The sequence below is a fragment of the Rhea americana genome, unplaced genomic scaffold, assembly GCF_003343005.1.
Source record: "Rhea americana isolate MKP2758 unplaced genomic scaffold, rheAme1 scaffold_592, whole genome shotgun sequence".
In the NCBI taxonomy this organism is placed as follows: domain Eukaryota; kingdom Metazoa; phylum Chordata; class Aves; order Rheiformes; family Rheidae; genus Rhea; species Rhea americana.
The window spans coordinates 47278-62033 of record NW_028186748.1 but is presented as its reverse complement, the minus strand read 5'-3'; positions in this window follow the sequence as shown (position 1 = coordinate 62033).

Here is a 14756-nt window from a genome sequence, read left to right as displayed (position 1 = left end):
CACTTCCCCTGTCCTTCCAGCCCAACCATCACAGTCATAGTGGTCCTGTCCCTCCCCAGTGGTGCCATGCCATTCAGAGCTGCTGCCACCTGCTTCCCTGCATGTCTGCAGGAGGCCCTGTCTGCACCTCAGCAGCAGTGGGCTAGACAGACTGCGGGATGCATGGTTAGGATGGCTGAGGGGCAGTGTGGCCACTGCCGGCAGGGCCTGAGAATGCAGAGTCCGGTCCTTTTATGGCAGCATCATGCACACCAGTACCCCAGAGAGAGCAAGTCTGAGGGGCTCCAGCAGCCACACTCAGTGAGGAAGGAGGCTTCCAGCTGCCCTCCCTGCCTGGAGCACAGATGTCTGCTCCAACAGGTATACCAGCAGTGGCAGGCCCCTGCTCCCCGTGACAACCCTACTACGCGCTGTGCCCCTCCATGTCCTTCTCCAGGTAGTGTGAGAGAGTCTAGAGCATGCTTGTGGCCACGACTGGCTGGCAGCTGGCTCTGTCCTCCCTGCTGCCATCCAGCTATTCCCAACTTGTGCCAGCTCAAGTGCAAGTGCTGGCAATGTCACTGGCAAACCTGCTCATTGACTCTCTGTCTACACAGGCACACTGGCACCTTGGCACTGAGGGCCCACAGCCATGCCGGCCACCTGCTTGGGTCCCTGTTCTAATTAGATTCCYGGGGGCCAAACATCCGGTTTGGCCAGCCAGCACAAACTCACACACACACGCACAAACATTCTTCAGTAGCAAGCAGTTTATTAGTAGATACTTACAAACAGACTGACCCAATGGTAATCTCGAGAAGGAATTCACGGGGTAACCAATAATAAATTTTCATTCTTAGTAAGTCATTTTTTCTTATAATTGATTGGTCACCCAGACCCCATACAGGAGTCTATGTCCCTTTGTGTTTATCAGGATTGCTGTGCATAATAGTGACCTCTGCCCCAGTGTCCACCAATGCCCAAATCTGTTGTAAATTTGTTTTTGACCAAGAAATAGTGCACAAGACAAAGGGACGCAGGTCATGTCGTAGTACACGGCAGTCTGGACCTGAGGCTTGGTCTAATCCCTGTTTGGTTTCAGATTCATTATGGTTAGCAAAGCTGGTTGCTGCATGAGATTTGCAGTCCTCTGCTCATGCACCTGTTGTTCTAGCTGTCCTGCTTTTTCAGCTAATTCATGAGCTTGTCCCTCCAGTACCTTATAGGCAAACAGGAAGGCTCCCCCMCCCCCATTCACCCTGCATGCTTTAATCGTTCCATGTCCTTCATGTGTGTGGGGGGTTCTACAAATTTTTCCCTGTACTTTTAACACTTCCATGGGGCTTGTCCCGGTCCATGGCTCCGGAGAAGCACCCATACACATTTCCCACTTGTCACCTAGCACAGTCCAAGGCTCTTGCGTCCACCCAGGACGCTCAAGGAATGGGGTTGCCTCTTTTTCCCCCTTTTGTCCCTACAGCCCAAACCAGCAGGCTCATGTCTAATCCTAGGCTCGGTACGATATATTTTACAATAACTGCGTTGACGAAGATAAGCATTAGACACCCGGTTCCCAAGCAATATTATGTCCACAACGCACACACCAAAATGTCAAGCCCGGGCAAAATACAAGAAAACACACCGAACGAGTCCCACCAATGCAGGTGGCGCAGCCTCAGTACAGCTGTGCACCCCGTCGACCAAGTCCCACCAATGCAGGTGGCGCAGCTTCAGTACGACTGTGCGCCCCACTGACTGAGTCCCACCAATGCAGGTGGCGCAGCCTCGGTGCAGCTATGCACCCCACTGACCGAGTCCCACCAATGCAGGTGGCGCAGCCTCGGTGCAGCTATGCACCCCACTGACTGAGTCCCACCAATGCAGGTGGCGCAGCCTCAGTACAGCTGTGCACCCCGTCGACCAAGTCCCACCAATGCAGGTGGCGCAGCCTCGGTGCAGCTATGCACCCCACTGACCAAGTCCCACCAATGCAGGTGGCGCAGCCTCGGTGCAGCTATGCACTTCACCAATCTCACTATGCTGCAAACCCCGGGAATCCCATCCTCGTCGCCAATTTATGTTCTAGTTAGATTCCCGGGGGCCAAACATCTGGTTTGGCCAGCCAGCACAAACTCACACACACACGCACAAACATTCTTCAGTAGCAAGAAGTTTATTAGTAGATACTTACAGACAGACCGACCCGATGGTAATCTCGAGAAGGACCACCTCAACGCTTGTCCCGATCGTCTGCATGGCGAGAGGGAGAGTCGGCAGGCACAATCTTTTCGGGTGTCCCCGAGGAGGCAACGTGGTCCTCTGTTGTGTAGCAGCCTCACCCTCCTTCGGAAAACTCCGGCATTTATGATTACTTGCGGTAGGCGGGAGTCCCGGCACCTGGGGCCAGCAAGCGCGGGGAGTCTAGCCTGTGCTGGGCAAAAGCAAGAAAGGCAACCACATGAGGGTCCAGGCTTGTGGGTGGAAGCTGAACCCTCATGTGAAAGTGCTGCCCCTGACACAGCACAGTTAAAGGACAGGCTGGGAAAAGCCTCTTTGGCAAGGGGGTTCCCATCAGAGGCAAGGGCAAAATGTAGCCATCTAGGCACCAAGGAACTTCCTTGCTGCAGCAGAGGGGAGAGCAGCACCCACTGCCGCCATGCCCATGACAGGATCGTGCCTCAGCTGCATGGGGCCTGATCGCCCTCTCATGGCTGCTGGTGACATGTCATTGCTGGTCGCTCAGCCCCGGCCGGTATGGGCCCATGGGCTGTTCTCACCTCAGCCCTTACTACCCCCTTCTCCGCCCAATACCCATATCTCCACCCTAGGCCCAGCCCCTCGGAACCCACCCCCCCCACCAACAAGGCCAGGCTCCATGCTCCCCCAAAGTCTGTACCCTCAAGACCTGTCCCCCTCAATGCCCCTCAAGTGCCCCCCTCAAGGTCCCCAAGGTCCATGTTCACCCTCTAGACCTGCAGCACCTCCCCAGTCCACCCCCAAGGCCTATATCCCCCTCCCCATGCCTGTGTCCCCTACCAAGGCTGATGTCTCTCCCCCTAAAGTCCACATTCCCCCCGAGGATAATGTGCCCCCCAAGGCTCATGTTCCCCTGGAAGTTCACCCTCTCCATAAGTCCTGTGTCCCCACCACAAAGGCACATATTTCCCCTAAAACTCATGCCTTCCCCAAAGGCTTCTCTCTCCTTCAAGTCTCACATCTCTCCCAAGGCCTATGCCCCCCCCCATCACCCCTCAAGGCCCATGTCATTCCGAAGCCCATGTCATTATCCCTTCCATACCCACCTCCCTGGTTCATGCCACGCAAAGAGGTTCAACTCTGAGACAATCCCTGCTCACCCCCCCGCCCCCGCAAGGGCCAGGGGCCCATGGTGCCACCAGAGTACCCCGGTCCTCTGGCATGGGTGCTAGTGGCTCAGCGCTGGGCTGGCTCTTGCATACCCTGGGAAAGAGTCTGCAGCTGGCACCCAGCAGTGGTGCACTCTGACTCTGAGAGCCACTTGAGTCCCCCACACAAGTGCCAAGAGCTCATGCTCTGTGGCCACATTTAATTCAATGTACTGTACTGAGAGAGAAATGATAATTGGTTTATCCTCTTTGCTCTAATGCATGAAAGAAGGGGTGCTGTGCTCACCGCCTTTCCATGGGACACACTTCTACAGTGAGAAAAATCTGGTCAAGGAAGGGATGGTTGCAGTGGGCCACCATCATGGTCTCCGCAGAACTGTATATCCACTTCTTTCCATACTGGGGCAGACTTGGCCTCTTCCCAGGGCAAATGGGAGCTCAGTGGAGCCACTCCTGTTCTCTTTGGTGACTCTGTAACCTCCTTTGTCTTCTGTCATGATAATTAATATAGTTATAGGGAATTACACCTGTAAAACCTAGCATTAAATAATGTTAAGCTGAGAGGGATTTACAGAGCAACCTGAGGGATTATTGCAATTGAGAAATGCTCCTCAAAGGGCTTCCCTCTGATGCCTGCTGCAGGTGCTCCTTAAGGCAAGCAATGAGCAGGGCCAGTACCCTGCAGGGCCAGCTGAACTGTTGGGGGAAACAGAGCAGGTAGCAAGTGGCTCTTTAAAGGAAATGCAAGAAAACAAATGACGTGGATCTGCTTGCATGGCAAGTTGCACTTTGCAAACATCTTGGCAAACATTCCTGGGAGACTATCTGCTGCACTGCAATAGTTATCATGGAAAGAAAAGAAGAGCCTTTCTGAGCTGGCTCATTCTGTCCCCTCCCATTAAAGGCACGAAATAGGCAATTAATTCTGCTGCAAGACAGTTTTCCCCACACTGCCTGCCAAACTCACAGCAAGCAGAAGAGAATCCTGAGATACTTGCTGCTCAGGGCTTCTCACGTCATCTCCAGCTCCAAAGACCCCGCTGCAGACACCTTAAAATTGCTGGACATCCTCCTGTGAGGACAGAGCTCAGTTTTAGGAATGATAGCTCTGGTCGCTCAGAGTTGCCAGAGTCTGTGGTTGAACTATGAAGCAAGCCCAACAGTGTGGTTCACTGGACCTGCATGTGCGGGACGTGTATTGGCATTCACTTTCAGCTACCTTGAGCCTGCTAACCTTCACGCAGATGTATCCTCTGTGGGTTGCATGAGCATGCAGTGCTCAATGTATGGGTCAGAGCAGCAAGACATGGCCAGCATCGACATCTTTGTTATCTGGTTATAGCTTTGATCAGCAAGCAGGGCAATGTCTCAGCACATTTGCTCCACACATGCTGTCAGGCTGAAGCTGCAGGAGGGAGACATTGGATGATCCTCTTCAAATTCAGCCCAAGCCCAGCCACTCCGGCTGTTCTCCCGCAAGCAGGCAATTTGCACATCATTCACACCAGCTTGTGTATCCAATTCCAGCAGAAAAAAAAAATCACTTTAGTCTGGGTGTACAAAGCTGAAGAAGAAAGGACGTGGAAAAAATGACGCAATGTGTGTGGGGGGCAGTAGAGCACATTTTGGGGGGTGTCTTCCAGGGACCTAAACACGAGGATAAGCTCTTTTTTTTGCTGGGATCTGGAGTATCATGGAATAACTGAGACTGGATGAAATCTTTGGAGGTTTCTGTTCCACCTTCCCTCAAAGCAGGGCCAACTGCAAAATGTGAGCCAAATTGAAAGCTATATCCAGCTGCTTGAGGCCTTATGCAGTCAAGCTTGAATATCTTCAAGAACAGTGACACCTCCAGCTCTCTGTGCCCTTCTTCCAGTGTCTACCCCTATTTTCAGGGTGTTTTTTCTCTCTGTGCATGGGTAATGATTTCACCTCAGGTCATGAGAGTCTTGGATGGCTCCAACATAGTCACTGGCTCCAATGCACTGGCTGGCAAGGATCACGTGAGTGGGATGACATGGGTTGCAGGTCCGTTGGCTGGGGACAGATGTGCTGACAGCGTTGGGAAGGGTGCAAGGAAGAAGCTCCTGATCACATGGCACAATGAAGATGTTGGTGCAGCTGGGGGCTAGGAGTGAAACACAGGACAGGCTACAGGGATGTAAAGCCACTTGCTCTCAGCTCAGCTTTGTTGCAGAGATTGGGGAGAGGTGTGCAAAGATGGACGCTGCTTCCTTGCCATGTTTTGGCCTGGTATCACCTCCTTTGTCTTCTTGTTTTGTTTCCAGGCAACTTTGCATAGCTTTGGAAGTGTCAGTAGTTTTGCCAAGGGGTTGGGGAAACCACCAGGAAGCAATTCAGACTCATCAAGAAAAAAAAAAGAAAAAAAAAAAAAGAAAGCCTTAAGACTGTTTCAGGTGGGAATGTTTCCTGCAAGCCTCTGAATGTTCCCAGCCCCTTCCTTGGTCCCGTACACACCTGGGGACCCCCTGACTCTCCCTGCCTGCCAGGATGAATGTCTTGGGCAGCTTGGCAGGAGACCCTAGCCATGCCACTGGTGGAACTGGCACACCTGGATGGGGAAGGCTGCAGAGGCAGGAGCTGAATGATGACACTGCCAGAGAGGAAAGTGGGGCAGGGTCTGGATCTGAGGGTCCCCCCCTGCCCTGGTGTCCAGCCGTCTCTGCTGGAAGGCTGAGTCCTGCCCATCCACACAGCTGGGCACGTTGGGCAGAGTGGGGAGGATTAAGCCAAGCCTCAAGGAAGAGTGCAGATAGGGGCTGGCAGTCCTCCGCTCTCCCTCCACGAGGTGGCAGGCTGGTCTCACTTCGACGGGTGTTCCAGGTGCTGTATCCAGCACCCTGGCTCAGGGCACCCATCTGCCTAGGGGGCCCACTGGTCTCTCCAGCCTTTCCCAGGGCAAGGGTGGCCATGGCACTCTGCACCTGCCCATGGTGGGTCACCTACAACTGAAGTGAAAACCTTGCAGTGGCGGCAGCTAATGACAGGAGCAGACGGACCATTTTGGCATGGATATCCTCAGAGAACTCCTTGGTGGAAAGGGGAGTGGAGAAAAGCAGCCTGTTTTTCAGAAAGGCAGTCCTCTTTCTTTCCCAGCATCACCCCGCTTGCTTGCATAACAGCCAGGCAAAGATATTTCTCTGGCCCAGCTCTGCTCTGTTCTCCTTGGGGATGCACATGCCAGCCCAGCCTGGGGTGCAGGGAGGTTCAGGACCTGTGGGCACAGCACATCTGGAGGGTTTCATAGGGAGATGTCTGGAAAAGTCAGGGCAGAGGCAAGGCAGGCAGTGACAGGGCAAGCTCTGTGCACAGCACCCTGAAGCACAACCTACCAGTAGAGATCTCCCTGAAGGCTAGAGTGGGTAGGAAAATTCACCTGCAAGCCAGGGCTTGAGCACCCAGCTAGTTCATGCCCCCACTATTCCTCAAAAGCAATGAGCTGCAAAGAGCTCAGGAGCACCTCTGTTTTGGGGTGCCTGCAGCTTGCCAACAGCTTCTGCTCCCAGTGGAGCCGGCTACAGATACGGATGCCTGGGCACCACACAGTGCAGCATTGCACAGCACAGCATCACACTACACAGCATTGCGTAATACTGCACTGCACTGTGTGCATGTATGGCACAGCAGAGCTCTGCACACTACAGTACTGCAGTGCACAGCATATGGCAGCATTGCCCAGCATGGCACAACACTGCAATGCACAGCATGGCACTGCACAGCATTGCAGCATTGCACAACACAAGCAATGCACAACAGCACAGCACACTGCAGCACTGCACAGCATTCCACAGCATTGCGCTGCACAGTAGCACAATGCAAAATGACTCAGAGCTGCACAGCCCATCACCTTGAGGCATACACAATATCTTAGTTCTGTGTATGTGATGATGACAGTGCCTGGAACCAGCACACAGAAGAGGCTTGCTGTGGAGTGGCACACATGTTTCCAGGGCCTTCTCCTAAGTGCATCTCCTCCTCAAATGTGGTAGTGGTTCCCAGGGGAGGTCAAAGATTGGCCAAGCCTGAGGCCTTTCCAAGTTGGTCTGCTCAATTCTTTCATCTGCGGACTCTCAAGGGCTTACTGGAATTGGGGACATGGTCCCTGGATTGACTGGACAGCGGGGATGGTCCCACAATGGGCCCTGTTGTGAGGGCCTGTTGAGTTCGGGGGAGTGATGCTCAGGCTGGAGTGCTCTCTTGGAAGGGAGCCACCTGGGCAGACAAAGGCAGCTCAGTCTCTGAGACCACTGCTGGGCAAATCCCAGAGTTCTCTGAGGGTCCAGGGCACAGGAAGAAAGGGCATGCAACAAGGGCCAGACTGATGGGCAGCCTTCGGTTGCAACCCTCACAGCCTGACGACATCTCGTCCCACTCTGGGATCCATAGGAACAATTACCCTTGGGAGCACAAGATGAGGGGCTGTGGGGGAGCAGCGCCTGCCCATGGCAGGGCTCTGCTGGAGTCAGTGAGTCTGACTTATATACCTTGGTGCCATGCCTTGCCTCTGGGACCCCTCTCTGAGGAAACTCCTCGGACAGGTCAGTCCTGGCACGGCAAGGTAGCTGCCAGGGGATAGCTGGAAAGGAGCCATTGCCTTGCGAAGCAGGCAGCCTCACCCAGTTGATCCTTGTGGGGTTGACCAGGTGGAGCCAGCAGTAAATACCTTGTAGAGTGGGCAGATACACCCTGGCTGCCTGAATGGTATGCCTCTGGAGACACAAAGTGAGCCTTGGCTCACCAGGACACACTGGGCTGCACAGCATCCCCAGGAGGCACAGAGGGAAGGGGCAAGACCTGGATTGCCCATCCCTCCCTGTCCCCAAGCCTTTGGCTTCTGAGTTCAGGGCTGGCCATTCGCACCAGCTGCTCAATGTGTTGCAACCTGTGAACATCTTGCTCTGTGCACAGGGTGGCAGAAAACAGTGACTGGCCTGTCATGGGGCTCTGTACCCTTTCTGAGGCTGGTGACATCTGGAGCAGGACAGGGGCAGGCATGGGCAAAGGGTCAGTATCCCTGCTCCTGGGATGCACTTTTCCCATCCTGCATTGGCTCTAACAGCAATAACCCAGCATGCTGGCAGTGCCATTCTTCTCCTTTGAGCACTGAAGTCACCACGGCATGTCCAGCCACAAGGCAGGCCTTTCTTCTCCTCTGTGAGACTGGCATCAAAAGGATGTTGGCAGGACACTGCACACTCCAGCTTGCACCTAGACTGTGTGGCTTGTGCTGCACTGGAGCCACCACCATAAACTCCAAAATACAAGCCACGAAGAACATCCTGCAGGGTAACAGCCTACTCAGGAAAATGGATGCCCAGACTGGCTGCACTATCTATGTGGCAATAGGGGCTATGGGGGAGAGCTGGGCACCCTCCAGGAGAGCTCCAAGCTGGCCAGGAACACATCCTTGAACACATGGGTCTGGGCCTGCTGAGCAGCAGATGGGGTTGACCAAAAGTTTCTTGGAGCTGTGTGAGCACTTAGCTGTGGAAAAGGAGCAGAAAAGGAGCAGGAGGATGCTGGAGTCCTAGCAGACTCATGATTCATCCTCAAAAGCACCACAGGAGCTAGGGGAAGGCAGCTACCTCTGCCAAGCTGGTGCTGGCTGTGCAGTGCAGGGGACCTGGGCTGGCCTCGAACCCCTTCGTCTGATCTCCCTGGCTCTTGGAACAAGCATCCCTTGGCAGGTTCAAGCTGCTGCGGGTGCATATCAGAAGGACTGGAGGTGTCGTACGGCTCAAACTGCCCCAGCCAGGGAAAGAGCTGGTTACACATTTACCCCAGGCTAACAAGCCCTCACAAACTACCTCTGGCCTTTGGACCATAGGTGCCTCAAAGCCAGTGAACCAGTCCCATGTCCTCACTGGGCCTGAGCTCTGAGGGTCCCGGGGGCTAGGGTCAGGAGGGTGGACACAGACCACTCCTAGGCATAGACAGCATCCCAACTATGCTGCTGGGCTGGGCTTTAATAGAGCAGAGGATCTGGGCAATGCTGGTGAAGGTGGTCAGTCTTCATCCTACTCCCACCCATCAGTGAGGAAAAGAGTCCAGAGGAAGGGATGAGTGCCAGGGGCTGTCAGGATGTTTTCTGGGTGGATGGATGGGAGGGGACATGAACAGGGGCAACAGAGAAGTAAACATCTGCCTAGGTGCTATGTTCTGAGGCCAGCGATGTAGCCAAGGCCAAGCCTGGCCCATCTGTTCAGATTTGATATTCTTCTCCTGCCCTCCTGCCCTGCAGCTATGCCATCATGGGCTGAGGAGGTGGCTGGTGCTCAGGGGAACACCAGGGTCCTTGTTGCACCCTGAGCATGGGGAGGTCAGTCTGCGTGTGGGGAGGATGCAGCACAGTGGTCTTTTGTTGGTGCTGGGCTCCAGGAGCATGAGCTCCCCTGCTAGAAGAGGAGGCAGGCGACTGCTGGCAGAGCCTGCACACCACAGCAGGTGAGCCAGCAGCCATGGGCACTGGGGAAGCCTTGGAATATGCCCTGGGCTGTGCCAGGTGCCTAGGTTGCCCTGCTGAGGGTCCCCTGGGGGTGGAAAGGGCTAGGGGGTGTGGGGAGGCTGAGCATCCTGTGGGTCCCCAATGTGTCAAGGATCCCTGCCTTGCCTTGACAGGGGCTGAGGCAGCTCAGAAGCTTAGGCAAGCCTCCCTGCAAGGCTGGTGGCATGCCACACTTAGCAGTGATGGGAGCATCTTGTTTTGGGGCTGCTACTGGAGGGGGCAGGGGCATTGCTGGACTGCACTGGAGGTGTTGATGCTTGCCATGGCCTGCTCCACCTTTGCCCCATAGCTGAGTGGGGAGCTCCCAAGTGCTGCCCCAGCAGTGCCTGGCTGGGGCGGGTGCTGTGATGCTTCGGGGACTCTCCCAAGGGTGCTGATTTACTGCAGCGGGGCTGGCTGAGCACCTGTGATTCCCATGCTCGTGGCTGTGCTTGCTGGCTTGGCCCTGGGTGTGGCTCTCCCTTCTGGGCACGAAGTGGGGGATCTGAGTTGTTCAGGAAAAGAAAGGAGCCCCGCATTGGGCACTGGATGCTCTGGCAAGCAGGGAGCTCCATGACACACAAGGCTCTATTGTGTCTGTTCCCGGCTGCCAGTTTGCCCATCAATAGGCACATTATGCTCCCTGGAGGACTGCTGGAGTCATTCCCAGCCATGGCATCTCTTCAGGAGCACTGTGGGAGGGGATTTGAAGTAGCTGTTGTGATGAGGGGCCTGGGCTGGGGGGCTCGGGGCCACCCATTTAGGAGCTGCTGCCACTGCTGGGTGTTAGTGGGTGCTTTGGAAGCAGTGGAGGGATGCTGCACTCTTCCAGGTGGCCGGCTCTAGGAGCCAGACTGTGCTCCCAGGCACAGAACAGGGCAGGGTCGAGCAAGTCGGCCACAATAGGCTGACATTAGGCTTGGGCCTGGGTGTGTCGAAGGGCTGCTGTGGCCAGCAGGAGCAGATGGAAGGGCCATGGGCTTCCGGGGAGATGCACCCTGGCTAAAATTACCGACCAGTGGCAGGGAGAGGTGCCAGGCCAGCAGCCTGCTATTTTTAAAGCCTGGAAGAGCCAAATGCCAGTGTGGCACAGCACAGGGCAGAGCCAGGCCTCTGGCAGTGCATGGAGGGGCACATCTAGTATCACTGTTGCAGGGACGGGGAGAGGGCTGAACCAACATGACCCATGTCACAACCACCAGGTGTTACAGCCATGGTGATGAAGGGCAGTGGCAACTCCTGGGTGTGCAGACACCTGCAGGACCTGGTGTGGCAGTGGTCCCTCTGCCATGAGATACCTCTGCATGCAGCATGCAAGGTGGTATGCAGTGCTTGGCACACACACAGGAAATCATGTGGAGGCTCAGGGAGCAGAGCTGAGCCCTCTGAGCCCCAGAGTTGGAGGTGCCACCTGGGAAGGGGACAGAAGACCCCTGAGTGTCCTGGTCTGGAAGGGACTGAAGGAGCTATGGGCCACATGGGGATTTGGCAACAACAGTGATGGCTCCTACACTGGAGCACAGCTGGAAGGGGATACTTGTGTTCCCAGAGAGCCCCAGTGTACCCTCAGGGTTATGGCAGTGCAGCGTTGGGACCTGCCATGGGGAAAACATGGGGTCCAGGCTTCTCCATATGCCTCTGAAGGCCAGGCAGAGAGCTAGCAAGCAGGAGCATGTCCGGGGCCCTCCATACGCCTTATCCACCATGTCTCGGCTCCTAGCCCACTGGAATGTTTTTGATCGGCTTAAAACCCTACTGAAATCCCTTAAGAGGTGATGCAGGCTGGGTTTAGCCCTGTCTCATGTCCCACTAATTTCTGAGGGAGCCTGGGGCAAGCTATAATATTGGAGGGTGGGGGGTGTTGCACCTTTGCTCATAGCTTTCCGAGCCTTGGAGCTGGGCTTGCAACATGAGAATGGGAGGCATTCATTGCACCCATCTCTCCCTGCAATATTGCTGCTTTATTTGCAAAATATTGTCCCCACATGTCCTGATGGTGGCCTGCTGTCCCTGAGCTGAGTTTTGGTATGACCCTGGGCTATCTTCAGGGACAAGTAATGCCCCATGTGGGAGATGCTGACACTTGTTGCAATTTGCTGTGCTGTTTCCTCTCTGTGTCTGTGCTGTTCTCCAGCAAGCCATGGGGCCAAGGGGGGTTGTGCCACTGGCTCGCCGGCTAGGATTCCCTTGGAGCCAGGCACAGACCACAGCACCTACATACAAGCATATCCCAGGTCTTCCCAAGGCTGAGTTTTTCCTTCTCCAGCAGTGCCTCTGAGGCCAGCAGATTTCTATGTGCTCCTAGCACAAGTCACAGCCTTTCTGTGTGCAGTTGCTTCCTGGAGAGATCCAGGCCCTTTCAAGTGCGTGTTGGCTAAGGTGCCTTCCCTGATAGGATTCCAATTGTCTCTCCCTCCTCTTCCTGAGCACTGCCTCCATCAGCCTCCCTGCGCTATGGTTCCTTTGGCACAAACTGCAGCTGGCAGTCCTGCTCCAGATCTATGTGGAATAATCAGCTGCCCAGCTCAGGGCTGCTCTCTGCTGCTGGGGAAAGTTTCTTGGCTAGCATCAGCCGGTTCCTTATTCACTTGAGAGTGGTGCAGAGCTCATCTGCTGCAGTCCCACATACCGTGGGCCACTTCCTTGGTCGTGTCAAGTGACAAAACCATGATGGACAGTCCTCTCCAAGCAGCAGGGTGGGATCCCTTTGGCACGAGGCTGTCTGACCCTCCCTTTTGCAGGAGGTCGTTGTGCTGTGCAGGGAGGATGGAGGTGATCTCTGTAGTCCCCGTGCCAAAGGTTCRCCTGGCAACATCACAGCCTGGCCCCATGGTGGGGAAGTAAGTACAGTAATGCCAGCCCACATATGCTCAGGTACTGGGGCACCCAGTACTCCACATCCCCCTGGGCAGCCCAGCACAGCATGGTGTAGGATGAAGACAATTAAAAAAGGATTAGCTGGGCTACACCAGTGTGGAGCTGCCAGGAGCCAGTACTTAATCCCAGCAGGAATGCACAGGGGCCATGTAGGGAGCAGGCTCTGAGGGTCCCTGTTGCTGGGGTCTTGCTTGGCTGCATTTATTGTGTGGACAGGGTTTTATGCTTGGGGACGTGGCTGCAGGGTACAGCACAGGGAGTGGAATGTGTTAGAGATGGCGGACACACTGCTGTATGGTCACTGTGCAGAGCCCAGCGGTACTTAGTTGGGACACTACTGCTGTACCGTGCTACAAGGATACAGCCAAGGTCTCCAGCTGGCACAGCTGGTGTGCACGTGCCCCTACACAATGCCTGCAGGCACAGCCCCTTTGGTGGCAGAGCAAGGGACTAAATGCCTGTTGGGACATCTGAGAGCAAGGGATATGCCTGGGTGGCACCAAGATGGCCACAGGACAGACTGTCCGTAGGGCACCCTGCTCTTCATCAGCCCTCACACCCATGTTGTGGTGTCCAGCTGAGCCCTGACACCAGCCTAGGGCAGTTGTGCTGCCCTACTCCAAAAGCAAATGTTGTGAACACACCCAGTCACTTCACTGTCTCCATGGATGGCTAAGCCAGTCTTGCACCAACACGCTAGAAATGAGGCCATGGTCAGGCCAGAGGGAGGAGATGAGTGCTGTCACCTGGGGCTGGGGATCAAAGCAGTGATGGGAGAGATACTTGTGCTGTTTATYGCATAACAGGGCTCTCCTTGTTTCAGTGGAAAAAATGGGTGCAGTGGAGAGCTGAGGTCTGGGACATGGGAGCAAGCCTGGCTGGAGACAAAAGAGCCAGCCTGCCACACAGATAGATGGTGAGAGGCCCTGTGTCAGAGATGGGATGTGGAGGCGGCCAGACTCACACCCAACACCCAGGGGTACTCCCTGTCCTCACCACATTCCAAAGGAATCCCAAAGCCATCACAAGGTATAGAGGGCCTTTTTGTATGCCCAGTGCCAGACAGCACAGCCTGGGGTCCTCAGAGACCCCAGCTCAAGGGAGACATCCCCTACAGGTACATGGGGGCAAGAGGAGCCCCAGGCCCCTTGGTGGGATGCCTCCCCTCTCTCTGTGCCCTCTTTTTCCCCAAGGGAACAAGCAGTGTCTTCAGGAGCACTAGCAAAGACCATCCAGCTTCCCTGCTGCACAAAACACATCTTTTAGCTGACAGTGGCTGAATGCACCTACAGGGAACATGGATTGTGTCCTCTCTCTGCTCTCAGGCATCTGTCTCCCCTTTAGTCCTTCCCTCCCTATTTATTTGTCTTTCTTGTCCTGGTCCTCCCGCTTTCTTTCTCTATAGCGCTCATTCTCTGGCACTATTCAGGCTTGGACAGGCTCCACTCTGCAGGGGTGAAAGGTAATCAGGCCACCCAGACTTGTCAGCCTAGGTGTGTCCAGGGAGCCAAAATCAGGCCCGAAAGAGGCTGAATATTCACTGTGCAGCAAACATCCCACCCTCTCTTAAGGCAGGCTGCTGTCTGAGATCTTGTCTTTGTGGCTCAGACCTGGTTGCACTAAGAGAGGATGGCAATTTAGCTGGACTAGGCATTAGGCTGGGAGCCTGATGTGCCCTGCAAACCTGAGGCAGTTGGTGACATGGCCCCCGAGGAGCTGTGCAGGGCTGCAGCCAGACGTGCAGGGTCCTTAGGCAAAGGGAGGTGCATGCTGGCTGTTGCTGGAGTATCATGAGATCTCATAGATGAGCCCCCAAATCTTGTGCACATGCAGGATTGTTCCCTGGGCTCCCCACAGACTAGTGGCACCCCCCATCCAGATGTTCTCCCCCCTTAAATGGGATATGAGGGACTGACTGCATTCCAGCAGAACGGTTGCGTCAAGGCCAGAGAAACTCAAAGCATGCAGTTTTGCATCCTCTCTGCCCCCCAGCTGGGCTCCTCCATCCCTGCATCTCTCACGACAGCTTC